The sequence below is a fragment of the Nuphar pumila genome, chromosome 7 (assembly GCF_984573655.1).
Source record: "Nuphar pumila chromosome 7, dmNupPumi1.hap1.1, whole genome shotgun sequence".
Classification (NCBI taxonomy): Eukaryota; Viridiplantae; Streptophyta; class Magnoliopsida; order Nymphaeales; family Nymphaeaceae; genus Nuphar; species Nuphar pumila.
In genome coordinates this window covers 84,978,455-84,997,500 of record NC_143255.1, presented here as the reverse complement: position 1 = coordinate 84,997,500, position 19,046 = coordinate 84,978,455, and positions in this window count along the sequence as shown.

Genomic DNA, 19,046 nt, shown 5'->3' with positions numbered 1-19,046 from the left:
TGAAAAAGGAAGATACCTCGAGGTACGAGGTTCAGGCTTAACCCTTAACCTGGAGGGGACGACCATACGGAATCCTCGAGTGAAGAGACCATGATGGGACCTTCGGAGTTTGGACGAACAAATCCGAAAAGGGGTTTCGCGAAAGGAGGAAGGAAATGGGGTTCCCTAAAGCTTTGAAAAAGGGATGAACTTGGACATCTCATTGCTGAGACTAAATCAGCTTTTGAATTTAATGACCTCTCGCAGAAAATATAGGTTTTGACCCTTAACCTGAGTGGGAACAACCATACGGATTTCTCGAAAACCGTGGTGGGACAGGAGAGATACTTTAACTGAATAGGGTAACTCTTCTGGAAAACAACGTTAGGTTGCACCAAAATGGATATTGAATATTTATTTTATTCTTAGAATATCTAGAAAATTTTGCCAATAAGATAAATTTATAGTTGACTTCAACGCTTGAAAATGTGCATGTGTGTGCAAAGATATTCCCTCTTTTACCTAGAGTATTTCCTCCAACGAAGTTAACTCCTTGGTTTTTAAGAGTCAAATTCAAAATTTTAACACTGATGATTTTCTTCAAGGAAGCTATCCATTTCCTTAATATGAGAAGAGAAGATATATTCTTAATTTCATAAAAGCAAGTGGTGAAGAGATATTGATAAAAGAATTTCGCATAAGAAAAGATGACTTCTGGCAATTTAGGCAGTTTGATATCTGAGTGTATTCTCATGATAATCTTTCTTGCACTCCTTTTGAGTCATTGAACTTTTTCGGGCTTTTACATCATCCTTCATTTTGGATGTTCCTGACTTTTCTCTCTTTTTCATGGGAGGGTATGTCACAAACTCCTTCATCAAGGAGATGCTCCGATCCTTCTTTTTCTCAGGGATTATATATGATGGTATAGGCTCAAAGGTCTTTAGATGATAGCAGAAATCAAATATCATTTAGGGTTTGTCGGTAGGTCCATCATACTCGCCTTCATCTTGAAGGTGATCTGAACTTTTCCTGGAAGGATCCGTCACAAACTCCGTCATCTTGGAGATGTTTCAAATCTTCTTTGGCCCCGGGGGTCTACTCGCTTAATTCGCCTTCATCTTGACGACAATTGAGAGATCCCTTTTGCATATATTTGATTGCAACTTTAGAATGAGAAGATATGGATTAAGTAGATTCTTTTATGGCTCAGGATACTTCCACTGCCTAATTGCCAGAAAATCGTCTTTAAACATGCCCCATAGCTATGATCAATATCAATTCGTTTCTGGCTTTTCAATGTCATCGAATATTTATTTCACTAATCATACCGAGGATATTTCTTTCATCCTTTTGGTTGATCAAACAGGGAAAAGATTTGAATTTTACCTCTTTTTCGCAAAGAGTTTCACCTTTTATGAAGAAAATACTAGAGGTAATCCGAGGTAATTCTTTTGTGCAGTAAGATATTTTTGGAATCAACAAATATTTTTAGTAGGTTGGCAAAGTTTTCATGACTTCTATGTGAAATATTTACTCAATATAGATTTTGATGCGACCTTTAGTTGTAATTTATGATCTTGGGCAACAAAACGGAGATATTTCATTTAATGACCAGCGAAGTAGCTGGAACCTTTCATTTAATGACCAGTAAAAACTGGGACCTTTCATTTAACGACCAACGAAGTAGCTGGAACCTTTCATTTAACGACCAGTGAAAACTGGGACATTTCATTTAACGACCAACGAAGGAGTTGGAACATTTCATTTAACGACCAGTGAAGTAGCTGGGACATTTCATTTAGCGACCAACGAAGTAGCTGGGACATTTCATTTAGCGACCAACAAAGTAGCTGGGACATTTCATTTAGTGACCAACGAAGTAGCTGGAACATTTCATTTAGCGACCAGCGAAGTAGCTGGGACATTTCATTTAGTGACCAGCGAAGTAGCTGAGACATTTCATTTAGCGACCAGCGAAGTAGCTGGGACATTTCATTTAGTGACCAGCAAAGTAGCTGGGACATTTCATTTAGTGACCAGCGAAGTAGCTGGAACATTTCATTTAGCGACCAACGAAGTAGCTGGGACATTTCATTTAATCATTTAACGACCAGCGAAGTAGCTGGGACATTTCATTTAATCATTTAACGACCAACGAAGTAGCTGGGACATTTCATTTAATCATTTAACGACCAGCGAAGTAGCTGGGACATTTCATTTAGTCATTTAACGACCAGCGAAGTAGCTGGGACATTTCATTTAGCCATTTAACGACCAACGAAGTAGCTGGGACATTTCATTTAGTCATTTAACGACCAGCGAAGTAGCTGGGACATTTCATTTAATCATTTAATGACCAGCGAAGTAGCTGGGACATTTCATTTAATCATTTAACGACCAGCGAAGTAGCTGGGACATTTCATTTAATCATTTAACGACCAGCGAAGTAGCTGGGATATTTCATTTAGTCATTTAACGACCAGCGAAGTAGCTGGGACATTTCATTTAATGACTTGATTTAAGATTGAGACTTTCTGAGAGACAAACAACACGAGGACTGATGAACTTGATCTTTAGATTTGAAAACTTAGCAAAATAACTAGATTTTTCAACTGAGAGTCGGGAAGGAGATCGGCCTATTTAAGATATTTAGAGATCGAAGCAAGAAGAATGGCCGGGTTTTCAGGATTATCCCTTATCCTGAAGGGGAAATGGAATATACATTTGATGAGAATTTAGGAAAAGAATGATTCAGGTTTATCCCTTAACCTGAAGGGAAAATAGAAGATTTTATGAAGAAATAACTTGAATTTAGAAAGGATATGACAAGATTTAGAATTTATGATCTATGATTTAGATGGACCAGGTATGTGACGGAGGATATAAAAAGAATAAACTTTGAGAAGACAAAAGGATATAGAACTTTGAAAAAAATGTAGAACATTTGAGGAAAATTTGATTTTATTTTTGTAAAAGAATTCTCACAGGTAGCATGGTTGCCCCTATGAGTGATCTCAAGATTATCCCTTATCCTGAATGAGGAAAAGAATAGAATTTAAAGAGATTTAATATAAGGAAATTGATATATATCTAGAAAATCAATAAAGATTGACAAAACTTGTATTTACAAAAGAATCCTCATAGGTAGCGTTATTGCCCCTATGAGGGATCTCAGGATTATCCCTTATCCTGAAATGGGAAAAAGAATAGAATTTAAGAAAATTTAGCGAAGGCAAATTGATATAAATTTAGAAAATTGATAAAGATTAACAAAACTTGTATTTACAAAAGAATCCTCATAGGTAGCATTGTTGCTCCTACAAGGGGTCTCAGGATTTTCCCTTATCCTGAATGGGAACACCCCGGACAACGAGGGTCAGGTTTATCCCTTAACCTGAAAGGGGCAGATATAAAAAGAATACCTCATTGAAAAGAGGCATCAGGTTTATCCCTTAACCTGAAAGGGAAAATAGAAGATTTTGTGAAGAAATAACTTGAATTTAGAAAGGATATGGCAAGATTTAGAATTTATGATCTATGATTTAGATGGACCAGGTATGTGACGGAGGATATAAAAAAATTAAACTTTGAGAAGACAAAAGGATATAGAACTTTGAAAAAAATGTAGAACATTTGAGGAAAATTTGATTTTATTTTTGTAAAAGAATTCTCACAGGTAGCATGGTTGCCCCTATGAGTGATCTCAAGATTATCCCTTATCCTGAATGAGGAAAAGAATATAATTTAAAGAGATTTAATATAAGGAAATTGATATATATCTAGAAAATCAATAAAGATTGACAAAACTTGTATTTATAAAAGAATCCTCATAGGTAGCGTTATTGCCCCTACGAGGGATCTCAGGATTATCCCTTATCCTGAAATGGGAAAAAGAATAGAATTTAAGAAAATTTAGCGAAGGCAAATTGATATAAATCTAGAAAATTGATAAAGATTAACAAAACTTGTATTTACAAAAGAATCCTCATAGGTAGCATTGTTGCTCCTACAAGGGGTCTCAGGATTTTCCCTTATCCTGAATGGGAACACCCCGGACAACGAGGGTCAGGTTTATCCCTTAACCTTAAAGGGGCAGATATAAAAAGAATACCTCATTGAAAAGAGGCATCAGGTTTATCCCTTAACCTGAAAGGGAAAAGAATTGATAAAATTTAATGGAATTTTTGAGAAAATATTTGATAAACTTGATAAAACTTGATAAAATTGATGTAAACTTGATAAAAATATGAATAAAATGAATGAAACTAATAAAGATATCAAAATTAACTGAAGATTTACAAGATTTGAGAAAAAGGAGTTTTCTGATCCTGCCTGCATATGGGATCTTGGAAGGAAAAATGTTTATTTAAAGGATAAATGAGAAATCATTTTGGGGGAAGAAAATCCACCACAAGAAGAATGATCAGCGCCAGATCTGATCCTTTAAACCAAACATGAGAGATCATCATGAGGGTTAATTTTCGAAGGCAGTGGTTTTGAATACCTAATTTTGAAAAAGAAGATCAACAATAGATCTGATTTCTAAAAATAACAATTCGAAATCGATAATAAGATCAACACAAGGGTTGATCGTTGAAGGTAATGCTTAAAAACCAATCTTGGAAGATAAGACAACCACAGGGTCGATCTTTGAATATAATGATTTAAAACCCATTTTTGGAAGATAAGATCAATGCAATGATTGATCTTTGAATATGATGATTTATAATCCATTTTAAAAGATAAGAACAACGCCAGGGTTGATCTTTGAAAAGCTTTGAGATCAATTTTGGAGGATAAGACCAACGCAAGGGTTGATCTTTTGAATAAAAAGATTTGAAAGCCATTTTGGAAGATAAGATCAATACAAGGATTGTTTGAATATAAAGGCTTTGAAATCCACTTTGAAAGATAAGGTTTGATCTATAAAGATTTGAAATCCATTTTGAAAGATAAGATCAACACAAAGGTTGATCTTTTAAAATCCATTTTGAAAGATAAGATCAACACAAGGATTGATCTTTGAATATAAAAGTTTAAAATTTATTTTGGAAAATAAGACCAACACAAGGGTTGATCTTTCAATATAATGGTTTGAAAAACTTATTTTTTTGAAGACATGATCAACACGAGGGTTGATTTTTTTTGTCAAAGGTTAGACCAAGGAATATTTGAACTCTTTGGTCATAACAAAGATTTTTAAAATTTCATGATTTTTGAAAAAACCCTCATAGGTAATATCAGTTCTCTCATGAATGATGTCAGGATTGTCTCGCATTCTGAAAAGCACAAGAATTTAAATGCCCCAGTACGGCAAAGGGAGAAGAAGCATTGGATATAAAAGATATAAAGGAAATTGACATTTCATTTGATAAGCAAAAGATTTGATAACAACTGAATATTTACAAGAACTTGAAAAAGGAAAGGACTCATAGAAGACTGGGCTGACTAGCCCCTACAAGACAACTGACAAAAAGAGACGAAAGCAAACAAAAACTTTGGCTTTATCAATTCTTTGAGTGGTCCGGGAATGGTTCTGTCAAGACTGCTGGCTGCTTTTCTTCCTCGTCCTCTATCAGCTCACTTCTGTCAATGCAGTCTTGTATCATGTGTTTGAGGATGAAGCAATGCTCTGTGTCATGCCCCGTTGCTCTATGGAACTTGCAGAATTGATCTTTGAATTTTCCCAAGATTACGGGAGGATCTGCTATTTTAGGGAGCTTGATCATCCCGTGCTTCAAAAGGTAATTCATAATCACTTCTAAACTCTCAGACAACGGAGTGAAGACTCAATCTTTTTCCCACTTGATGTACTTGGGTTTCTCTTGAAGATCATCCTTTTGCTGAAGGCCGATTGGAGGCGGTTTATTATTGTTTTTAAAGGATCCCTCCTTCTGCCCCTTGTTCTGATCTGCTCTCGGACCACTACTACTGTTTTTCTTATTTCCTTTGCTGCTGCTGCCAAGATTATTGCAGGAGACATCAACTGAATGAGCGAATTGCGCCTTCCTCTTCTGGTCTTGGATATTCTTGCCTAGAGGCGTGCCCTCGTAAAGTCCGCTTTCTATTCCTGCTTCGAGCCATTCGGCTCGCTCAATCAACTTGATGAAGGATTTCGCCGGGGAAGTGGCAATGAGGCTTCTTATGGGCTGAGAGAAATTGTTGAGGATCACCTGCAGTGCATGCTCTTCTGGAATGGGTACCTTCATCTTATTACAGGTGCTTCTCCACCTGTGAATGAAATCACCTGCTCTTTCATTCTCTCCTTGCTTCAGGTTGTAAAGATGATTTAATGTAGGTGAGGCTTCAGTGTTGAATAAGAAGCGCTCGATGAACAGATTTACTACCTTATCGAACTCTCGTAGTTCGATAGGATTCACATGATCAGCATACCATCTGGCTGCTACACCCTCCAGACTGCGGGGAAAACAGATGAATAAAGCCCTGTTATCTTTCCTGAAACGGCTGCACTGTAACGCCCCGGGGTTTTAAAACCTTTAAAAATGCAGATTTTTTTTATTTTTTATTTTTAAACAGCGGAAATAATTTTTGATTTTCGGTTTCCTAAACCTCAGGCACGTCACATTTTAATTAACAACAAAAACAACAATAATTTATATCAACATTATATACATAGTCTTTTCACAAGGTTCAAAAATGAAAACATTTAGGATTAAATTTAAAATAAATCCTAAATTAATCTCAGGATCTTGGGAATCTGGATTCTTCGATGCCACACTTGTCCAACATCCATTGTAAGATTTCCTATTCCATATTTGAACCTGAAATCCCCATAAAACGGGGTTAGACTTATGATAGCCAAGTAAGTCATTAATCAAAACCATACAATTCAAATATTAAGCATGATTTCAATAATTTACAAATCAAAATGCATTCATTCAAGAATAATTATGCAATTAAAAATAAGGCAATTAAAAACAATTTAAAACATGATTATGTGTTAAATCAACAATGCATAATTTCAGATCAAAATCTGTGGAAGAAAAAGGTCATTGTTTCGATATTAACGCCCTCCTGGTACGGTAGAGAGTACTCCGATCTCAAACTAAGTATTCCGGGGGTATATTATTCTATTGTGGATTACCCGGATACCTGAGTGAAACGGGCTCCCATGCGAGCGGTCAACGACCGGGAAGATTCTCAGCAATGGCGAGCAAACAAGGAGAGTTGGATGCATCCACTGTCATGCGGCAGCCTTGAGACCCGTTGTCTCGACCTCCTTAACCCGAGTGACAGGAGGTCTAGGGAATCTATCGCTCCCAACAATTATCATCTTCACAATGTCACTCCTGGTTGTACCACTACCCCTTCCAGGGTAGGCTAAACCTAGATGGGCTTGAAGGATTCTTTTATAGGACTTTTCATCTTTTCAAAAACTAGGCTCAATAGCCAAATCATTCCTTTCAAATAAACACGGTTCATATGTATCCAGCCCATCCAGAATTTTGCTCTATCACAACGAGCATTCGCCTATGAAGGCGAGAATTAAGTTTGTATAGACATGACTCCCGCAACAATAAAATCTTTCGAAAATCAACATGCTATACAAAATTCTTTTATCAAAATCAAAGTTTTGATCATAGTATCCATCCAAATTTTATTTAAATCATAAGATTGAAAATCTTGTCATTCAAAACAAATATTTATTCATGCGGATATTAAAATATGCATTTGATCAAGAATCAAATTTAGATAATCATGCATGAATTAAAAACATGAATCAAAATCATGTCTAATATAAAATTATAAGATTTTGATAGAATAACTTACTTGGATTTTGATAGAACTTAAGGAGAACAGGATAAAGCGCTCGTGCTTTGATTTAATCTGATAGAATTCATTATATTAGTTAATATTTTTATATCGAATTTCGAGTAGTATTTGCCCTATGTTTTAAAGAAGTATCTTTTGAAGAAATTATTAAAAATCTAAAAATTTATTTGTAATTGACTTTAAAACTTTTATAAGAATTTTCACAGAGTTTCCTCTGTAATAATTCAAATGTTCGAAAAAGGGTTTGAACTTGAATTCGAGTTGTAAGAATTCGAACATGACTTTGCGTCACAAATATTTTTATAAAGGTTTTTAAAAAAATTGATTTAAATATTTAAAAGGATTTTTGAAAATTTTAACAAAATTTCTTTTATAAAAATCGATTTTTTTCTGAAATAATTATAAAAATTTTGATATATCTTCTACTAAAAATTTTTAAACTATCTGAAAAGCTTTTGCCAAAATTCTGATTAAAATAATTAATCTTTAGAAATTATTTAAAAATTTGGTCAGAATTACTGCTATACTAATTCTATTTTTTTCAAAAATCTTTAAATCATTTTGACAGAACTCCTGCTATAAAAACTCAATTTTTTTAAAAGTCTTTTAGAAAATTTTGCCAGAACTACTGCTAAAGTAGTTCGGAATACTTTAAAATATTTAGAAAAATTTGAACAGAACTTCCCTTGCGTAGAGGCTGGGTTGGATTAAATTTTGACAAAATTGTCAAAATTTAAATCCACACAAAGTAGAATTGGGGTTTAGAAGGAGAATTTGAATTCAGAAGATGGTTCTTGAATACTAACCTTGTTTAGTTGATTTGAGCAGCGCTTCCGCTATCCAAATCTGACTTTTCTGCTAAGTTTAGCAGAACTCCTGCAGGTAGTGCTTCCGAGGCTGTTTCTGATCTGACGGAGCTTCTTGCAGAAGAACGGACTTCGCTAAAAGAAAGAGGAAAAGGGCTAGAAGAGGTTTCTCAGAAAAAATCTGAGATTCTACGGAGGTTTTGGTTTAAAAGTTAGAGAGAGAAAATCAAAGGTAGAGAGAGAAAGTAGGAGAGAGAGAGCTTAGAGAGAGAAGGGAGTGTTTTGAACTTGAGTAGAGAGAGAGGGGGTGAGGGGTATTTATAGGAGAGAGAAGGGAGGTCGCCCCCCCCCCCTTGTGGGGCCCACTTTGGTGACATTTGTCACCAAAGTAATTAAAAAATTAATTTTTTTAATGACACTTGTCATTCTTGTGACAAGTGTCAAAGAGAGAGAGGGGCTTAGTGTCACCGCCTTACTGAGGAGTGACACTTGTCCTCCCATGGTTTTGGAAAACCATGGCCTGTCCATGGTTTTGGGCCAGTGGTTTTTCTAAAACCATGGTCTGAGATTAAAATATTATAAATTAATATATTTTATTCAATTTGCTACTTTTTAATACCCAAGTTAACCTTGGCTCAATTTCATCTTTCAGAAATGCCATAAGGGAATTTAGAATTACTTGAGTGTCCTTCTGTAGTTCAATAAATTACATAGCCTGCCATTGAGAATGGTAAATTACCATTTTCGTCCCTGACAATTTTATTAATTCCCTGAAAATATCCTAAAAGAAAGATTACTGTTTTGACCTTATATAGCTGGGTATTTTACCGAAAAATACCACTGAATTGGCAAATTACTAAGCTACCCTTTGACAATTTGATTAATGACTAGAATGTCCCTGAATTCTGATTTTTGAACAAGCCTCAACAAAATTTTATCAGGATTTTAAATATATATTCAGATCTTTACTTTGAACAATACTAACCATAAAAATAAGGGTTTTAACACTATAATTCACATTCAGAATAAATAAAAATTAAAACTTGAATTTTCTTTAGAATTTATAAATCATTAAAAATTTTGGGTATTACATTCTACCCCCCTAAAAGAAAAAATTTCGTCCTCGAAATTTATGTACAATTTAAACAAATAATTTTGGATACTTCTCTCTGATGCTGTTTTCAGGTTTCCAAGTACATTCTTCAATTCCGTGATGCTGCCATCTGACTTTAACCAGAGGAATAGTCTTTGTTCTCAAAATTTGATCTCTTCTATCCATAATTTCTATAGGCTTTTCCTCAACTGTCATGTCTTCTCGAATTGCTATATCTTGATGTTGGATAATATGAGATGGATCATAAACATATTTTCGCAGCATTGAAACATGAAATACATTATGAATCTGTGCATACTGAGGAGGCAATTCGATTCTATAAGCAGTTTCACCGATTCGATCTAGAATCTTAAAAGGTCCTACAAATCTAGGACTTAACTTTCCCTTCTTTCCAAATCTGAACACACTTTTGGTTGGAGATACTTTGACGAAGACCATATCATCAACTTCAAAAGCGAGTTCTTTCCGTCTTTGATCAGCATATCCTTTTTGTCGGCTCTGGGCAGCGCGTAGTCTGTCTCGAATCAAATTTACTTGTTGAGTATAATGTTGTAGTATCATTGGTGACTCTAACTTTCGTTCACCAATTTCATTCCAATAGAGTGGCGATCGACAAGGTCTTCCATATAAAGCTTCGTATGGCGTCATTCCAATACTGGTATGATAACTATTATTATAAGCGAATTCAGCTAGCATAATATGAATATCCCAATCTCCTTTTCATTCTAGCATACAGGCGCGTAACATATCTTCCAGAGTTTGAATAGTACGCTCTGATTGTCCATCAGTTTGGGGATGAAATGCAGAACTGAACTTTAATTTTGTTCTCAAAGCCTGTTGAAGTTGGTTCCAGAATCGAGAAGTAAACCTGGGATCACGATCAGAGATAATTGAAAATGGTATTCCATGTAGTCTTACAATCTCTTGAATGTATAAATCTGCCAGACTTTCCAAAGATTGACTTATACGAATAGGTAGAAAGTGAGCTGATTTAGTTAATCAGTCAATAATAACCCAAATTGCATCATGTTGTTTTCGAGTTTTTGGTAAACCCACTATGAAATCCATAGTAATTTCTTCCCATTTCCATTGTGGAATTTCAATTTGTTGCATCATTCCACCTGGCTTCTGATGTTCTGCCTTAACTTGTTGGCAAATCAAACACTTTGAAACATAATTTGCCACATCCCTCTTCATACCAGTCCACCAGTATTTTCTTTGCAAATCTTTGAACATCTTTGTACTTCCTGGGTGGATAGTATACTTGCTTTTATGGGCTTCTTCAAGGATTTCATTTCTCAATTCAGGGTTATTTGGTACCCATATTCGATCATTCATCAAAATACTCCCATCTTCTTTAAGTCGAAAAGAAACATCATCTTCCTGTTGGGCTCGAGCTAAAAATTCTTCATGTTGAGAATCCTTACTTTGTTCAGAAATAATTCGGATGAGGATTTCTGTTCGAACAATTAAGTTTGATAATAAAATCCTTCCTGTATTAGTTGCAAAGGGTTTCCAATTAATGAAATCTTCAATAAGTTTTCATTCTTTGTCTATGAGACTTGCCAAAGTGTCTCTAGTTTTGCGACTAAGAGCATCAGCTACAATATTCGCCTTTCCAGGATGATAAGAAAGTGTGAACTCATAGTCTTTAATAAATTCTAGCTAACGTCGTTGTCTCATATTCAATTCTTTCTGCGAGAACAAATATTTGAGGCTCTTGTGATCACTGAATACTTCAAATTGTTCTCCATATAAATAATGTCTCCAGATCTTTAGTGCAAAAACAACTGCCGCAAGTTCTAAGTCATGGGTTGGATAATTCTTCTCATGATTTTTCAACTGTCTTGATGCATAAGCAATAACTTTTCCGTGTTGCATCAATACACAACCTAGACCAGTACCAGAAGCATCTGCATATACCTCAAATCCACCATGTCCCGAGGGTAAAGTAAGCACTGGAGATGTAGTGAGCTTTTCTTTCAAAATTTGGAAACTTTCTTCACATTTAATGTCCCAATCAAATTTAACACCCTTCTTCAGAAGTCTAGTCATTGGTGATGCTATACGGGAGAAATCTTGAATGAATCTTCGGTAATATCCAGCAAGTCCAAGAAAACTTCGAATATCTGTAATATTCTTAGGTTGTTTCCATTCTAATACTGCTTCCACTTTAGCAGGATCCACTGAGATTCCATCTTTCGAAATTACATGACCCAAAAACATAACTTTTTCCAGCCAAAATTCGCACTTATAAAATTTGGCATATAACTGATTTTTCCTCAAAGTATCCAAAATAATCCTTAAATGTTTCTGGTGTTGTTCCTTATTTTCAGAATAAATTAGAATATCATCAATAAAAATAATCACAATTGTATCTACAAATGGTCTGAACACACGGTTCATAAGATCCATAAAGGCTGCTGGTGCATTTGTAAGTCCAAAAGGCATGACAGTGAATTCATAGTGTCCATACCTTGTCCGAAAGGCTGTCTTAGAAATGTCTTCTTCCTTGATTCTAAGTTGATGATATCCAGACCTAAGATCAATCTTTGAAAATACCTTAGCCTTCTGAAATTGATCAAATAAATCTTCAATTCGTGGCAACGAATATTTATTCTTTATGGTAACTTGATTAAGAAGTCTGTAATCTATACATAATCTTAATGACCCATCTTTCTTCTTTACAAATAATACTGGTGCACCCCAAGGAGACATACTTGGTCTAATAAATCCCAGCTCCATTAATTCCAATAATTGCTTTTTTAATTCTGTGAGTTCTGCTGGAGCCATCTTATAAGGAGCTTTAGAAATTGGTGCAGTTCCTGGCATTAACTCAATACCGAATTCTATCTCTCTATGTGGAGGAAGTCCTGGTAATTCATCAGGAAAAACATCTGAAAATTCATGAACAATATCCAGACTTTCAAGAGAAATCTTTGTTGGCCTGGCAAGAGTAATGCTGACTAGAAAGGCCGTACATCCATTCCTCAAATATTTCTAGGCCTTTAAAGAAAAAATAACTCGATTTTTAGGAGTAGAATTGGATAATCTAAATTCTACCTTAGGAATACCTGGTTGAGAAAAAGTAACTTTTCCTTCCTGACAAAATATTCTTGCATGATGTTGATGTAGCCAATCCATACCCAATATAATATCAAAATCTGACATGTCTAACAGAATTGGGTCAGCAGGTAAATTCTGTCCTTCAATATATACTTCTAGATTCGGCAAGTATAACCCACAAAAAGATTTACATCCTACTGGGTTGACCACTTCCAGAGCATAGTTCAAAGACTTGATAGGCATATTAAGTAAAGTAGTAAACTTCTTGGAAATAAAAGAATGAGTTGAACCGCAATCAAATAGAGTAAAAGCAGCATGTCCAGCTATAGATAAAGTACCTTGAATCAGGTCACCCTTAGGTAGTTGATCAACATTGGCGGCATAAACGCGACCTGGTACTTTTTATTCTGCGGTCGTTGTTGTTGTTGTGGTTGTTGTTGTTGCTGCTGTTGTTGTTGCTGGTACGAATACTGGGGTTGTTGTTGAGGGCGAGGTCTAATAAGGCCTCGAGCATGTTCATCCATTTCCTTTTTATAGCAGTCTTTAATGAAATGGCCAGACTTACCACAATATAAACAACCACCAGTTGTTCGGGGGCAGGGTTGTCCTGGATGGGATCGATAGCAATTCTGACACGATCTAGCTGGTACTTGTGTAGCTGGTAATTGTGGTTGATTGACTTGAAACTGATGTCGTGGCCTCTTTGCTGGAGGGATGAACCTTCTTCCTTCAAATATTCTTTTAGGCCAACTCCTTTGGCCTCTAAATTGAGAAACCGTTCTGCCAGATTGATTCTTCTGTATTTCTTCCCAATCTTCTTGTATTAATGTAGCTATTTCCACCGCCTTGTCTAAAGTTTCTGGCCTACTAGTGAGGACTTTGGTTCGTAGAACTGGTTTCAATCCTCTAGTAAATTTCATTGCCCTCTCGTCTTCCGTATTATAGACATTTGGGCAATACTTCTCTAAATTTCTGAATTTAGTAATGTATTCAGATAAAGAGAGTCCTCCTTGTAGTAATTCAAGGAATTCCCTCATCTTATGGCTTCTTTCGTGCTTGGGGAAATATGCAGCATAGAAAACTTCAACAAATTGCTCCCAAGTAACGGATCCATTGCTAAATTTAATTTCTAAGGTGGATGCCCACCATCTTTCTGCATCTCCCTTTAATCTGTATGCTGCATAGTTCACCTTACGATCTTCAGGTACGGTCAGAACACGAAAAATCTTTTCTATTTCTCGGATCTAAACCTCTGCAGCTTCTGGATCCATCTTTCCTGAAAATGTAGGTGGATCTAATTTGAGAAACTTCTCATAAGATACTTCATTATGGTTTTGATAGGATTTTGAAGATGTAGCTGAGTCTTGCCTATTCTGATTCTGATCTCTTATAACAGCTGCCAAATTATTTAATGTTTCCATAATGAATTCTTGTTGACCATTCTGCTCCTTGGGTTGCTTCTTTGATGCTTGACGAGGCATCCTTGATAAATAATGATCAGACTTAGATTAAAGTAGAAAGAACATTTATTCATATGAACATATATATACATCAAAACCCATATTTACAAGAATTTACATATTTAACAAAAGTTAACAAAAGATATCCTATGGAAGCTTGAGGAATTTTCCCAAATAATTCCTCTTGTTTCTAGTCCGCTCTGGTGGATGAGAAGGCCCTGCAACATTTGGATCTATATTATAAACTTGTTTATCTGGATTTCCTAAATATAAGCTAAGGTCATCCGTAGGTTCCCTTGGGGTATATATAGGATCAGGAGGTTGGAGTGAAAATACAAAGTCCAAAGGAGTTAAAGTGGGTGCAGAAGCAGGTACTATGGGTGAGTCAGATGAAATGACAATAGGTTCCATTGGAGGAGGAGGAGCAAGAATAACCACACGAGATTGTTGATCTGGTAGGTTTTCAGCGGCTTGCTGTCTTTTAATGCAACCCGTCTTCACTTGGCATTCTTTTTCTATATGCCTAACTTCTCCACAAAATAAACATTCTTCCAATTCCAGTGGGCAAGGTTGTGATAAATGGGTCTGTAAACACCTATGACATTTTTCTAAGTTTTCTTTTTCTTTTGTTAGACTTAGAACTTGATTTTCTAAATTATCCACCACCCGTTTTTGTACTGTCTGTGATTCTTCTAGCTTTTGAACATCCTTGACAAGTTCTTTAATGATATTGACCAGATCTTGAGGAGTCATCTATAAGAAGAATAATGATTTAACAATAATAATAAAATAAAAATCTAAAGTACATACTTACAGTGTAATGTATGAACAAGGTGGATCTCGAACCAGATTTCCCAAAACTCTGCTCTGATACCAACTGTAATGCCCCGGGGTTTTAAAACCTTTAAAAATGCAGATTTTTTTTTTTTTTTTTTTAAACAGCGGAAATAATTTTTGATTTTCGGTTTCCTAAACCTCAGGCACGTCACATTCCAATTAACAACAAAAACAACAATAATTTATATCAACATTATATACATAGTCTTTTCACAAGGTTCAAAAATGAAAACATTTAGGATTAAATTTAAAATAAATCCTAAATTAATCTCAGGATCTTGGGAATCTGGATTCTTCGATGCCACACTTGTCCAACATCCATTGTAAGATTTCCTATTCCATATTTGAACCTGAAATCCCCATAAAACGGGGTTAGACTTATGATAGCCAAGTAAGTCATTAATCAAAACCATACAATTCAAATATTAAGCATGATTTCAATAATTTACAAATCAAAATGCATTCATTCAAGAATAATTATGCAATTAAAAATAAGGCAATTAAAAACAATTTAAAACATGATTATGTGTTAAATCAACAATGCATAATTTCAGATCAAAATCTGTGGAAGAAAAAGGTCATTGTTTCGATATTAACGCCCTCCTGGTACGGTAGAGAGTACTCCGATCTCAAACTAAGTATTCCGGGGGTATATTATTCTATTGTGGATTACCCGGATACCTGAGTGAAACGGGCTCCCATGCGAGCGGTCAACGAGCGGGAAGATTCTCAGCAATGGCGAGCAAACAAGGAGAGTTGGATGCATCCACTGGCATGCAGCAGCCTTGAGACCCGTTGTCTCGACCTCCTCAACCCGAGTGACAGGAGGTCCAGGGAATCTATCGCTCCCAACAATTATCATCTTCACAATGTCACTCCTGGTTGTACCACTACCCCTTCCAGGGTAGGCTAAACCTAGATGGGCTTGAAGGATTCTTTTATAGGACTTTTCATCTTTTCAAAAACTAGGCTCAATAGCCAAATCATTCCTTTCAAATAAACACGGTTCATATGTATCCAGCCCATCCAGAATTTTGCTCTATCACAACGAGCATTCGCCTATGAAGGCGAGAATTAAGTTTGTATAGACATGACTCCCGCAACAATAAAATCTTTCGAAAATCAACATGCTATACAAAATTCTTTTATCAAAATCAAAGTTTTGATCATAGTATCCATCCAAATTTTATTTAAATCATAAGATTGAAAATCTTGTCATTCAAAACAAATATTTATTCATGCGGATATTAAAATATGCATTTGATCAAGAATCAAATTTAGATAATCATGCATGAATTAAAAACATGAATCAAAATCATGTCTAATATAAAATTATAAGATTTTGATAGAATAACTTACTTGGATTTTGATAAAACTTAAGGAGAACAGAATAAAGCGCTCGTGCTTTGATTTAATCTGATAGAATTCATTATATTAGTTAATATTTTTATATCGAATTTCGAGTAGTATTTGCCCTATGTTTTAAAGAAGTATCTTTTGAAGAAATTATTAAAAATCTAAAAATTTATTTGTAATTGACTTTAAAACTTTTATAAGAATTTTCACAGAGTTTCCTCTGTAATAATTCAAATGTTCGAAAAAGGGTTTGAACTTGAATTCGAGTTGTAAGAATTCGAACATGACTTTGCGTCACAAATATTTTTATAAAGGTTTTTTAAAAAATTGATTTAAATATTTAAAAGGATTTTTGAAAATTTTAACAAAATTTCTTTTATAAAAATTTTGATATATCTTCTACTAAAAATTTTTAAACTATCTGAAAAGCTTTTGCCAAAATTCTGATTAAAATAATTAATCTTTAGAAATTATTTAAAAATTTGGTCAGAATTACTGCTATACTAATTCTATTTTTTTCAAAAATCTTTAAATCATTTTGACAGAACTCCTGCTATAAAAACTCAATTTTTTTAAAAGTCTTTTAGAAAATTTTGCCAGAACTACTGCTAAAGTAGTTCGGAATACTTAAAAATATTTAGAAAAATTTGAACAGAACTTCCCTTGCGTAGAGGCTGGGTTGGATTAAATTTTGACAAAATTGTCAAAATTTAAATCCACACAAAGTAGAATTGGGGTTTAGAAGGAGAATTTGAATTCAGAAGATGGTTCTTGAATACTAACCTTGTTTAGTTGATTTGAGCAGCGCTTCCGCTATCCAAATCTGACTTTTCTGCTAAGTTTAGCAGAACTCCTGCAGGTAGTGCTTCCGAGGCTGTTTCTGATCTGACGGAGCTTCTTGCAGAAGAACGGACTTCGCTAAAAGAAAGAGGAAAAGGGCTAGAATAGGTTTCTCAGAAAAAATCTGAGATTCTATGGAGGTTTTGGTTTAAAAGTTAGAGAGAGAAAATCAAAGGTAGAGAGAGAAAGTAGGAGAGAGAGAGCTTAGAGAGAGAAGGGAGGGTTTTGAACTTGAGTAGAGAGAGAGGGGGTGAGGGGTATTTATAGGAGAGAGAAGGGAGGTCGCCCCCCCTTGTGGGGCCCACTTTGGTGACATTTGTCACCAAAGTAATTAAAAAATTAATTTTTTTAATGACACTTGTCATTCTTCTGACAAGTGTCAAAGAGAGAGAGGGGCTTAGTGTCACCTCCTCACTGAGGAGTGACACTTGTCCTCCCATGGTTTTGGAAAACCATGGCCTGTCCATGGTTTTTGGCCAGTGGTTTTTCTAAAACCATGGTCTGAGATTAAAATATTATAAATTAATATATTTTATTCAATTTGCTACTTTTTAATACCCAAGTTAACCTTGGCTCAATTTCATCTTTCAGAAATGCCATAAGGGAATTTAGAATTACTTGAGTGTCCTTCTGTAGTTCAATAAATTACATAGCCTGCCATTGAGAATGGTAAATTACCATTTTCGTCCCTGACAATTTTATTAATTCCCTGAAAATATCCTAAAAGAAAAATTACTATTTTGACCTTATATAGTTGGGTATTTTACCGAAAAATGCCACTGAATTGGCAAATTACTAAGCTACCCTTTGACAATTTGATTAATGACTAAAATGTCCCTGAATTCTGATTTTTGAACAAGCCTCAACAAAATTTTATCAGGATTTTAAATATATATTCAGATCTTTACTTTGAACAATACTAACCATAAAAATAAGGGTTTTAACACTATAATTCACATTCAGAATAAATAAAAATTAAAACTTGAATTTTCTTCAGAATTTATAAATCATTAAAAATTTTGGGTATTACATGCACTCTGCATAAAATGTGGCCAGGTGGGCTTTAGGGTTGCTAGTTCCATCAAATTTGAGAAACTTGCGAGGAAGATTCTCCAAGTTATCGTCCCCATCTAGACCATCATAAAAATATTCGCCGGTGTAGGTCTGTTTGCCCTTACCCTTGGCTTGAATATCCTTAATAGCTCGATTCATCTCCTTCATCTGCTTGCTCATTAGGTCCTCTGCTGGAGTTCCAGACTTGGGCTTATTGACGGATTCAGGCTCTTCTGCAGCTATTTTTACGGACTGCCTTGGAGGATTCTGCTTGTAGACAATCTGCTCTTCTTCTTCTGATTCTTCCTCGATGACTCAGATTCCTCAGAAGTAGTGTCTGGCTGTAACTTCTTTCTAATGATTCTGACTTGCTTCTTTACAGGCTTCTTCCTCAGCTTACTTTTAGAAACTGCCTCTTTCAGCTTAGCCTCGGCTTGCTCTGACATCATCCTTGCCATCATCCTTTGGAACATGTCATACATAGCGGGGTCGATGTCATCCTTCTTGCTCTGACTTTGTCCCCTGACTGATTTAGGAGAGCTTATCTCTTCCGCCTCACTGTCGCTGAGTTGAGGAACTGTTTCTTTTCCCCCTCTTGTCGTGACCATTTTTGAAATATCAGAGCTCTCTCTGTAGAGGAAAGGGGAGGTTTTTAGACCAAAGAAAACTTTATGGAGAAGTTTTGACAAGAGGGAGGATTTAGGTTGAAATCTAAAAAAAATGTATCCTTTTACTAGG